The sequence below is a fragment of the Styela clava genome, chromosome 15, assembly GCF_964204865.1.
Source record: "Styela clava chromosome 15, kaStyClav1.hap1.2, whole genome shotgun sequence".
NCBI lineage: Eukaryota > Metazoa > Chordata > Ascidiacea > Stolidobranchia > Styelidae > Styela > Styela clava.
The window spans coordinates 880793-893694 of NC_135264.1; positions in this window are offsets into that span (position 1 = coordinate 880793).

Here is a 12902-nt window from a genome sequence, read left to right on the forward strand (position 1 = left end):
TCAACTATATTCAGTTTTCATGCAACTCGACTCAAAGCGATAAAGTGCCCATCTCGCTTTCTGTGCCTCAAAGTTTTGCCGCAATTGAATCCAATTTGAAATCGGTTTAATTCTTTCATAACAATTAATACGATGGTACTTGAAACAAAATCAGGAACATCGACATCTCGAACGTAACCTACAGAAAACAATGAACAAACTGATTATAACATGCGGATATTCAAACAAATCTTACAGTAGTGTACAGTGGCAATTAAAATTTACAAATATCAGCACATAACTAAATGCATAAAATTATATATACTTTACTTCTTTTGAGACTGATTAGATACATACCACATGTTTTATATCCCCAGGTGACACTATCCAATAAAGTTTAATCCAAAGTGAACTCAATGTAACTTGCATGTCTAAAATATAAAAGCAGCTGTTATTTACTAGGTATAACTATAATACAGCCCTAACCTGCAGTCAAAAATTATATTTTAATTACAATCGGGCATCTCGCATTCAACCCCGATTCTAACTTCAATCCAAATTGGTATTTTTAACTGCAAAATTGAGAATACTAACAACCAATACTGAACATCAGAAACGTCTCGGAAGACTCTAACTAACAATGAACATTAAGCTAGACACTGACAATGCACCCGAGCTGCTTGCTATCAATTTGCTAATTACAGTGATTAATCGAAACACTGTCGAAATACTGCTATGGGACACTGCGTCAGATGATTTTCGTCGACTGCGTAACGTCATCAGATTCAGAACTGAACTGAGAGGGGAGCTCTCGTTCAACATAGCTGTGTCTAAATAACATGTTCAAACTATTACACTTAACGAACTAGTGTAATGAAAGACGTCAGTTAGCACAAAATTATTTGAATCTTTTATACCGAGACCCTGAAACTAATGGGAAAATGTGAGATTTGAGACAAACACCACGCCAAGTTTTAAAATAACAAATTAGCAATCATTCATCAAGTTAGGGTTATAGATGATTTAGAAATTTTAATTTCCGGAGTAATCAGCATTCATAACCCCAAGCCAAACCTTAACTGAATAAATACTTTCTTTAAGTTAGAGCGGTGGCGGGGTTGTTTTTTGGCGCAGGATTTGAAAAAAAAAATCCAAACGTTTCACATAAAAGTTACTCAATGTTGGGTTTCTTTATTTTTGAATGAGGGACTAAGTTTGTTCTCAGTAATACTTTGCTCTGTGGAGGTTAATTAAAAACCAGACACACTTTACTAGAGACTCCGAGAACATTTGGAACAATCTTTTGTGGAGTACGATTTTAAACTCTGCTCTTATTGCGTGTCACCTGCTATTTCTCATTTGCATGTCCGGGTTCGGAGAAATATTTTACGACAGGCGCATCTATGACTAAACAAGATCGCAACCGACGACTGTGAGCAGCAATGAGGCAATTCCTGAACCTGCAAAACGCGGTTGAAACTCGTTCCAATTGCGGCAAAAAATCACTTTCAGCTTTTAGTACTTTTTCTGTTCAGTTGACCTACCGACGCACATAAAAGTTTATATCAAGAAACATAGTAAAACAATAATACGCTTTAATAATACGATACCTATACTCGTTTCTTGATATTGAAGAAAAATGTTCGATTCCTCTTACATTGCAAACTCTGTTTCATCAAATTTTTAATAATTCTGGATGGTGACGATAAATAAAATAAAATTAGTGGTCGTCGTTATCCTAACTTTGAGATCATCTTTTGAGTAAGTTCTCGTGACTTTGCTTTGAGCAAATTTACAATGAAAACGTGTCAGTGTTATGGACGTGTTATATTGCCAGCATTAGTTGTAGGATAGGCTATCACTTACTAAATCGCGATTGCTCTCATTAACATTGTTTGTGCCAAGTTCTTTTTACCCAACGATTCAGTGACTAAATTTATTTACGCATGTTGTAAGTTATCCTAAGCTGTGAAAAATGCCAATAGCGTGGGTCCTAAACGTTGGTACCTTTTGGTATTTAATCTTGCATCATTATTTCATCCGTCTTTGTTTCTCAGGCCGGTTTGCGATTTAGTATGACGTCATAATGAATCTAATTTGGCTGTTTGTCTATCTACGTTTGCTGACAAGTATAGAATGTAGAATTGTATAAAGGTGTTTAAATGCAGTTGAAACTCTTGCCGTGTAGTGGGCTTAAGTCTGTGGTAGTCGAAACTGCGCGAGGTAGAATTTCTCTAATATTACAAATTACATACTTTTTTGAAAGATCTTTATAATAGAATTCCTACATAAATTGTTAAACATACTTAAATTTTTGTAAAAATTCTTTTCAACACGTCAAAAAAGTTTTAGTCAAGATATTTATTTTAATTTAATATTATGAGTTGTTCGGTCTTGTTGCAGGTGTTTCTCGAGCGTGAGAATCTTTAATCTTACATACATTTAGAAAACGCGAGTGCGCTTTACAAAATCGAGTCAGTTGTATGGTCGTGTTATATTGTTAGAATCAGTTATATCACTTACTAAATCGTGTTTGCTGTCATTGACATTCCAAAGGTCCTAAACGCCTGTACTTTTTTAATCTCAAAACATTTGTAATCATTTTATTCTTTTATATTCACTAGGCTGGCCATCGGTTCAGTATGACGTCAAAATTAATAGAAACATTATTTATGGAGTTATAATTTGATTGTTGATAAGAACCGATACAGACGAATACTTGCCGTTCGCTGACCAATGTGGTGTGTAGAGTCGTATAAAGGTGTTTCAATTCATTGATAGAAGAGGAGATTCTGACTACAAAGATTTAGAGAAGATTAATGAGAGGCGTGAACTTTTGGGGTGTAATATTTTTTTGGGATATAACGCTGTTGAGGAACCTTCTGATTTACATATCAACGTAATGTTTTGCTCAAAATCAAATTATTGAATAAACTCACTCTATAGCTTGTAGATTCTGATATTTTTCAAAATGCTATGGTCCCGAAATCTCGTCACAAAACGGAAATTGATTTGATTTTAATTTTCGTATAATCGGTAATCTTACCGCCATTTAATAAAATTATTTCACTCCAACTTGAGCTCATGCACTCATTCATCCACTCTGAATTGCCTGCGGAGAAACCCAATATATAATATACTATGGACTATGGTCAATAGGATAATTCCGGTGAAATGTGAGTTTGCTATTTATTTCAGGCCGGTTTGTAACTATTGAAACGCTAATGAAGTAAACTTTTAATTCGTTCCTGATATTAATAAACTTTCTTTCGTTGATATAGTATCTCATCATATCTGAAGTTATGAAGCGGTCTAACTAAACTATTGAAACATAAAATTACCAAATTATCTTAAGTATTGAAAAAAAAAAATGAATCATCTCAAATGCAAGGAAGTTAGATTCGGTCTGTTCCTGTCAATGACCTAACGGTAACTTAATGAATACTGGCTATGTGATTATCAGATTTTTTCAGTATTTGTTGGCGCGTTGGTCCGTTCTTCAGTTACTTAGTAAATGTTTAGTAATATCTCAGATATAATTTAGTAAATGAAAGTATGGTACATAATCTCATTGGTCACAAATAGGCTGAAATGAAAAAGTTATCCACGATAGTCATTAGCATTTTCACTGTATTTTCTTCATACGGTATTTTTAATGTTTCAACCTGCTTGCCAGAAATTTTTAGATATTATCGCATATACGACATACACCTTTACTATAAATTAAAGTTTTTTTTTTTTAATTTTCCTACAACTCTTGTCTCAAGTCGACTCACCTGAAAGCTTATTCTTCTTATCTTCAGTGTTGATTCTGGATGGTGACAATAAGTAAACAGAACCATAGATTCGCGTTATGCATTGGGATGTCTAACAATTTTTATCGTCAAGTTCGGTTTACTGTGAATTCTCACCCGTTTACAGTCAGTGAAATACCAGACAAAATATTCTATGCTTCGAGATTTTCTTCCACGAGATTCAGCTATTTGGAATTCAATACCTCATAGTTATTTCTCAATCAAATCAACAGGAACTGCGTCAGTTGATATTTACTAACGCGCAATATTATTTTTCCCTATATATACATAGTGTCAGTATCTATTGGTATATTAGTAGTCGTCGGTAGCTTCACTTTGAGTTTTCGTGACTTTGAGCAAATTTCCAATTGAAACGTCTCAGTGTTGTGGTCGTTTTATATTATCAGCATTAATTATAGGCTATCACTTACTAAATCGCGATTGCTGTTATTGACATTCCTTGTGCCAATTTCCTTTCAACCCAATGGTTCAGCGACTTAGTTTATGTACGCATGTCTCGGGTCACCCTCAGGTATGAAAAATGTCAAAAGCGTATACGTGCTATACGTTGGTACTTTTTTGGTATTCAAATTTTCATCATTACTGTACCATTCCTTGTTTACCAAGCCGATCCAATATGAGGTCATAATGAACATAAACATTGTTTTAAAGACTTATAATTTGATTGCAGATAAAAACTGATACAGGCGATTTCTCGCTCGTCTAATATGTATGCTGACCAACGTAGAACGTAGATTTGTAAAACGGTGTTTCAATTCATTGATGGAAGAGGAGATTCTGACTACAAAGATTTGGAGAAGAATAATGACATACGTAAGTTTTTGAGACGTACGATATTTTCGACAATAACCCTGTTTAAAGAATCTTCTTATTCACATTAAAAAGCAATCATATATGAACGTTATGTTTTGTTCAAAATCAAATTATTGACTAAAAAAAATCATGTCTGTATCTTTCAGATATTGGTATTTTTCCAAATGTATTACTTTCCAATTTGAAGTAGTCCCGAAATCTAGTCACAATATAAGAATTATTTTTGATTTTATTTTCGGTATAGTCAGTAATCTTAACGTCATTTTATGAAATTATATTATACTCCGAGTTGAGCTCATTCACTCCTTCATCCACACTTGATTACCTCGCGAGCGAACACGGTTCTTCTTGTTTTGACAACATTTAAGAATGAGTTAATCTTCTACTTTCCTGGCTTACGTGAATGGAGACCATTGTCAACGTGCCCCATGCCTTGTCTCAGCCAAATCGATTTATTTTCAACCATACTCAGTTTTCAAGCAACTCGACTCACAGCGATAAAGTGCCAATCTGGCTTTCTGTGCCTCAAAAATTTGCCGCAATTGGATTCAACTTTAAATCTGTTTTTAGTTCTTTCATACCAATTAATACGATGGTACTTGAAACAAAATCAGGAACATCGACATCTCCAACGTAACCTACAGAAAACAATGAACAAACTGAATATAACATGCGGATATGTAAACAAATCTTACAGTAGTGTACAGTGGCAATTAAAATTTACAAATATCAACAGATAACTAAATGCATAAAATTATTTATAGATTTCTTTATTTGAGACTGATTAGATACTTATCCCATGTTTAGATCCACAGGTGACACTATTCAATAAAGTTTAATCCAATGTGAACTCAATGTATCTTGCATGACTAAAATATAAAAGCAGCTGTTATTTATCTTGTATAACTATAATACAGCCCTAACCTGCAGTCGAAAATTATATTTTAATTACAATCGGGCACCTTCTAACTTCAATCCAAATTGGTATTTCTAACTGCAAAATGAAGAATACTAAAACCAATACTAAACATCAGAAACGTTTCCGAAGACACTAAATGCATCCGAGCTGATTGCTATCAATTTGCTAATTACAGTGATTAATCGAAACACTGTCGAAATACTGTTATGGGACACTGCGTCAGACGATTTTCGTCCACTGCGTAACGCAGTGTTTCCCAACCCGAGTCCGCGGTCTCAATTGAGTCCGCGGAGCGTTTGAATGAGTCCGCAACGAGCCAGAAATTCATGCGAGCCGCAAACGATTTTGCGGAACTTAACTATCAGCCAATTTACGATTTACGTTGGAATTTACATAAAACATAAAAAGCAAGTTTATTCACATAACATTAATCGAGTCAATAATTACTCGTTACTGAGTAGGGCTTGGCATATATTCGAATATTCAACTATTAGAATAGCAATTTAATATTCGAAAATTTGGTATCAGGTTACGCGACAGGTCACTTGCACTTGTGCGCGTCCCCTAATCAAACGATTGGATTTCACAACTCACTCACGAATTTTTGACGAAAACACACAAGTCGGCACACGCGTCGATAGATGATGGCAAACCGAATTTTCCAAATTGAAAAGCGGCAATACAAAACGGACAACACCATAAGTTTCGTTTTATGATGGTCCGCGACCGATTAAAAACGCTTTTTTAGACATTGCAAAACGCAAAATTTCGGGTGTTACCGTAGTATACGTATACCAGGGAATCTTCCCTTAGAATTGTTTGTTTTACTACCTCAACATTGACACGCCGTACAGTACTAGTAAGTGTTGTGCGAACAGCTCAGATTTGTTAAATTCACAATAATAGGAATCAAAATAAAATATAATCCGGCCCTTTACCACGCATTTTTGTGTCCACGGATTGTCATGATATTTTCTGAGTAGTATTGCTTTTATTTCGCCAACACAATCACAGATTAAAATGATCACAATTAAATTAATAATAAAGCAAGGCGATGAATATTCATTTTTCATTTACTAATATATTTTAAATATATTTTTCTTAGGTACTGAATCAAGTTCTACTTTCTGGAAATTTATAACAGATAGTGAGATTTTTCTAACAACGATAACAAATTTGCAAGATCGCAAAAATATGTAACAAAACTAAATATAATCGGGCAATATAGTCTCACATTATTATGTTCACAGATTGCCGATTGGCATTTTAAAGAAGAAATGCTTTCACCTTGTCGTAAGTCGACGCAACCGCGAGTTACCATGAACACAATTAAATTAATATAGAAAGACATTGGATTGAATATTGTGCGACAGAAAGCCAATTATACACTAAAAATGTCGGCTCTTTTTACCGAACGCGTAATTGCGGCGAATTTTCGATTTTGAAATTCGTTACAATTATGTTGTATTTGATTTTATTGCTTCTTCGCACAGGTTGCAATAAATGCACATTGGGTCCGCAAAGGTTTTCGCGGGTGAGAAAATAGTCCGCGACCAAAAAAGGTTGGGAAACGCTGGCGAAACGTCATGCGTCATTATGTCCAGAACTGAACTGAGTCCTTATAGGAGAGCTCTCGTTCAACATAACTGTGTCTAAATAACAAGTTCAAACTATTACACATAACGAACTAGTGCAATGAAAGTCATTGGTTAGCACATAATTATTCGAATCTTATATACCGAGACCCTGACAATAATGGTAAAATGCGAGATTTGAGACAAACACCCCGCCAAGTTTTAACATAACAAATTAGCAAATCATTCGTAAAGTTAGGGTTATCAAAGATTTAAATATTTTAATTTCCGGAGTAATCAGCATTCCTAACCCCAAGCCAAACCCTAACTGGATAATTACTTTTTTCAGTCAGAGCGGTGGCGGGTTTGTTTTTTGACGCAGGATTTGTAAAAAAGATCTAAACGTTTCACATAAAAGGTACTCCACGTTGGGTTTCTTTGTTTTTGAATCAGGGACTAAGTTTGCCCTGAGTAATACTTTGCTCTGTGGAGGTTAAATAAAAACCAGACAGACTTTACTAGAGACTTCGAGAACATTTGGAACAATCTCTTGTGGAGTACGATTTTGAACTCTGCTCATATTGCGTGTCATCTGCTATGTCTCATATGCATGTCCGGGTTCGGAGAAATGTTTTATGACAAGCGCATCTGCGACTAAACGTGACCGAAACCGACGACTGTGAGCAGCAATGAGGCAATTCCTAAACCTGCAAAAAGCAGCTGAAACTCGTGTCGTGCGGTGTGCTCAAGTCTTCATTCAGCGATTGCAAAAATTCACTTTCAGCTTTCATTACTTTTATCTGTTCAGTTGACCTACCGACGCACATAAAAGTTTATATCAAGAAACATAATAAAACACTAATACGCTTTACTAATACTATATTTATACTCGTTTCTTGATATTGAAAAAAAAATGTTCGATTCTTATTCCATTGCAAATTTTGTTTCATCTAATTTTTAACACGATCGGGGTGCTGCGAACGCGATTTTGTACATTTATATATTTTTAATAAATGCCAAATGATCTCATGTATTAAAAAAATGAATCATTTCAAATGCAAAGAATTTATAAAAGGTCTATTTCTGCAATAACCTAACAGTAACTTATCAAATACTGGCTATGTGATTTTCAGATATATTTCAGCGTTGGCCCGTTTTCAGCTATTAATTTGAAGTCATATCTCCGACAAAGTTTAGTAAATGAAAAGTCGGTACATATTCTCATTGGTAAAAATAGGTTAAAATATAAAAAAAATTATCCACGATAGTCATTTAGCATTTTCGCTGTATTTTCTTCATATATATGTTATTTCTAATGCTTCAACCTGCTTTCCAAAAATTTTTAGATATTATCGGATATACGACATACACCTTAACTCTAAAGTGCCTTTTTTTTCTCCTACAACTCTTGTCTCAATTCGATCTACCTGAAAACTTATTCTTCTAATCTTCAGTGTGAATTCTGGATGGTGACAATAGGTAAACAGAAATGGTCACAACCATAGATTCACGTTATGCATTGGGAAGTCTAACAATTTTAGCCGTCAAGTTCGGCTTACTGTGAATTCTCACCCGTTTACAGTCAGTGAAATACCAGACAAAATATTTTTTGCTCCGAGATTTTCTTCTAGAACATTCAGCTATTTGGAATTTAAAATCTCATAGTTATTACTTTTCGATTTTAATCGGTAAGTATGTTGATAGGTATTTGTCTGTCTGTATGTTTGTCTGTTAGATGTACGCGATATCTCACGACAACAAAATTGAATTTGCTCCAGATTTTGCATGTGCATTCATCTTATCTCGGACCAGAAGCCTATCGACTTTGGGCAAATTTTGTCGTATAAATAGCGAGGTGTAAATTAATTAGTGATGGGACACAAAGTGTCACTATGGAGTAAGAGCGCTGTTTTGGGGGATCCCCTTACTTTCGATCGTTAAGTCATCGGTCTCTGACCGATATTCTCGTTTATTTCTTAATCAAATTAACACGAACTTCTTCAAGCCTCGCGTCAGTTGATATTTATTAACTCGCATTACCATTATTCTCTATACGTACTGTCAGAATTTTTTGGTATATTAGTAGTCGTCGGTAGCTTCACTTTGAGTTTTCGTGACTTTGAGCAAATTTCCAATAGAAACGTCTCAGTGTTATGTTCGTTTTATATTATCAGCATTAATTATAGGCTATCACTTACTAAATCGCGATTGCTGTTACTGACATTCATTGTGACAACCCAATGGTTCAGGGACTGAATTCATTTACGCATGTTTCAAGTCATCCTCAGCTGTGAAAAATGTCAAAGCGTAGGTGCTATACGTTGGTACTTTTTTGGTATGTAAAATTTCATCATTATTGTATTCTTCCTTGTTTGCCAGACCGGCCCAATATGAAGTCATAATGAATATAAACACTGTTTTAATGAATTATAATTTAATTGCAGATAAATACCGATACAGGCGATTCCCTGCTCGTCTATCTATGTATGCTAACCAACGTAGAATGTAGATATGTATGATGAAGTTTCAATTCACTGATGGAAGAGGAGATTCTGACTACAAAGATTCGAAGAAGAATAATGACATACGTAAGTTTTTGAAACTTACGATATTTTCGACAATAACCCTGTTTAAAGAATCTTCTTATTCACATTGAAAAGCAGTCATATATTAACGTTATGTTTTGTTCGAAATCAAAATTATTGACTAAAAATACTCATGTCTGTAGCTTTCAGATACTGGTATTTTTTCAAAAGGCATTACTTTACAAATTGAAGTAGTCCCGAAATCTAGTCACAAACTAAGAAATATTTTTGATTTTATTATCTGGATATAGTAAGTAATCTTCTCGTCATTTTATGAAATTATATTATACTCCGAGTTTGATCTCACTCACTCATTCATCCACACTTGATTATCTCGCGAGCGAACACGGTTCTTCTTGTTTTGATAACATTTAAGAATGAGTTAACCTTTTGCTTTCCTGGCTTACGTGAATGGAGACCATTGTCAACGTGCCCCATGCCCTGTCCCAGCCAAATCGATTTATTGTCAACTAAATTGAGTTTTCAAGCAACTCGACTCAAAGCGATAAAGTGCCCATCTCGCTTTCTGTGCCTCAAAGTTTTGCCGCAATTGAATCCAATTTGAAATCGGTTTAATTCTTTCATAACAATTATTACGATGGTACTTGAAACAAAATCAGCAACATCGACATTTCGAATGAAATCTACAGAAAACAATGAACAAACCGACTATAATATGCGGATATCTAAACAAATCTTACAGTAGTGCACAGTGGCAACTAAAATTTACAAATATCAGCAGATAACTAAATGCATAAAATTATATATAGATTACTTTATTTGAGACTGATTAGATACATACCCCATGTTTTAGATCCCTAGGTTACACTATCCAATAAAGTTTAATCAAAAGTGAACTCAATGTAACTTGCATGGCTAAAAATAAAAGCAGCTGTTATTTACTTAGTATAACTATAATACAGCCCTAACCTGCAGTCAAAAAATTATATTTTATCTACAATCGCATTCAACCCCGATTCTAACTTCAATCCAAACTGGTATTTCTGACTGCAAAATTAAGAATACTAAAACCAATACTAAACATCAGAAACGTCTCCGAAGACAGTAACTAACAATGAACATTAAGCTAGACAGACAGACAGTCCCAATGCATCCGAGCTGGTTGCTATCAATTTGCTAATTACAGTGATTAATCGAAACACTGTCGAAAAACTGTTATTGGACACTGCGTCAGATGATATTCGTCGACTGCGTAACGTCATGAGTCATCATATTCGGAACTGAACAGAGTCCTTATAGGAGAGCTGTCGTTCAACATAACTGTGTCTAAATAACGAGTTCAAACAACTGCACTTAACGAACTAGTGCAATGAAAGTCATCAGTTAGCACAGAATTATTTGAATCTTCTATACCGTGACCCTGACAATAATGGGAAAATGCGACATTTGAGGCAAACACCCCGATTCGGAGAAATATTTAATACAGGTGCATCTACGACTAAACAAGATCGCAACCGACGACTGTGAGCAATTCCTGAACCTGCAAAACGCAGTTGAAAATCGTGTCGTGCGGTGTGCTCAAGTCTTCAGCGATTGCAAAAAATCACTTTCAGCTTTCAGCACTTTATCTGTTCAGTTGACCTACCGACGCACATAAAAGTTTATATCAAGAAACATATTGAAACACTTATACGCTTTAATAATACTATAAATATACTCGTTTCTTGATATATATTGAAGAAAATGTTCGATTCCTATATATTCTATTGCAAATTTTGTTTCATCAATTTTTTAACACGAACGTGGTGCTTTGAACGCGATTTTATACATTTATATGTTTTCAAAAAACGCCAAATGATCTCAAGTATTGAAAAAATGAATCATTTCAAATGCAAGGAGTTTAGAAACGGTCTTATTCTGTCAATAACCTAACAGTAACTTAACCAATACTGGCTATGTGATTTTCAGATTTTTTTCAGTATTTGTTGGCGCGTTGGCCCGTTTTTCAGCTACTAATTTGAAATCATATCTCAGATAAAGTTTAGTAAATGAAAGGTCGGTACATATTCTCATTGGTAAAAAATAAGTTAAAATAAAAAAAAGTTATCCGCGATAGTCCTTTAGCATTTTCGATGCATTTTCTTCATACCGTGTTTCTAATGTTTCGACCTGCTTGCCAGTAATTTTTCGATATTATCGCATATACGGTAGAGATGTACCGATACCACTTTTGTCGCCGATACCGATACCGATCCGATACCAGCTAAAAAAGCCGATACCGATACCGATACGCCGATACTACAAAAAGGCCGATATTACCGATATTCCGATACCGATACTATGTAAATATTACTTAATTAGGTGTGCTGTGTAGGGCAGACGGGTTAAAACAATGGTCTTTGAGCGTTGTTCATAGTACACATTATTTCAGATCGAAAAATGATATATCACATAATATGAAATTAATGTTTGGTGTTTGCTTCAACTGATTAAGATACACTGTACAGTAACGCTAGTAATCTCGGTGTTCAATTAGAAAACTCATAAGCCGGGATGTCCAATTTGAATTTAATGTTAATATCGCGACCTTCGAATATCGTTATTCGTGTTTAAGAGAATATCGAATATCACCCACACATTCTAGAGCCGCCGTCCTACGTTCAAATTAAAAGCATTTTTCAAATATTTTATTTCGTGGCTAATCGTAATCGTCGACGCAATAAGGAAAAGCCAGCATGAAAGAATATCATTCAGCACCGACCAAAAGAAGGCCTACCTATAACCGTCGAGGATGTTTTTTTACTTTACTATTTTATATTATTATACAATTGCTATCATATATTTTGAGACAGTCTAGGACTCTAGGCGCTCTAGGGCTAGGCGGTCATGTCAATATATCTATAAAGAAATTGTGTTGTTAAACAAAATTAATATCTGCGTAGAGGGATAATTGTGTCGGAATTTAGTGTATGGCTCATAGCTCACGATCTCTCCAGACAAAAAATAAAATAAAAAGTAGTATTCCAACTTATCTTTTAAAACATTCTGGACCATATCAAAAAGGTAAATATATCGGAAATATCGGCCTTAATCTACCGATACCGATACATGGCCGATACCGAAAAAATGGCCGATATTGCCGATACCGATACCCGATACCGATACATCGGTACATCTCTAATATACGGCATACGCCTCAACTCTAAAGTGCTTTGATATATTTTCCTATCAACTTTTGTCTCAAGTCGATCTACCT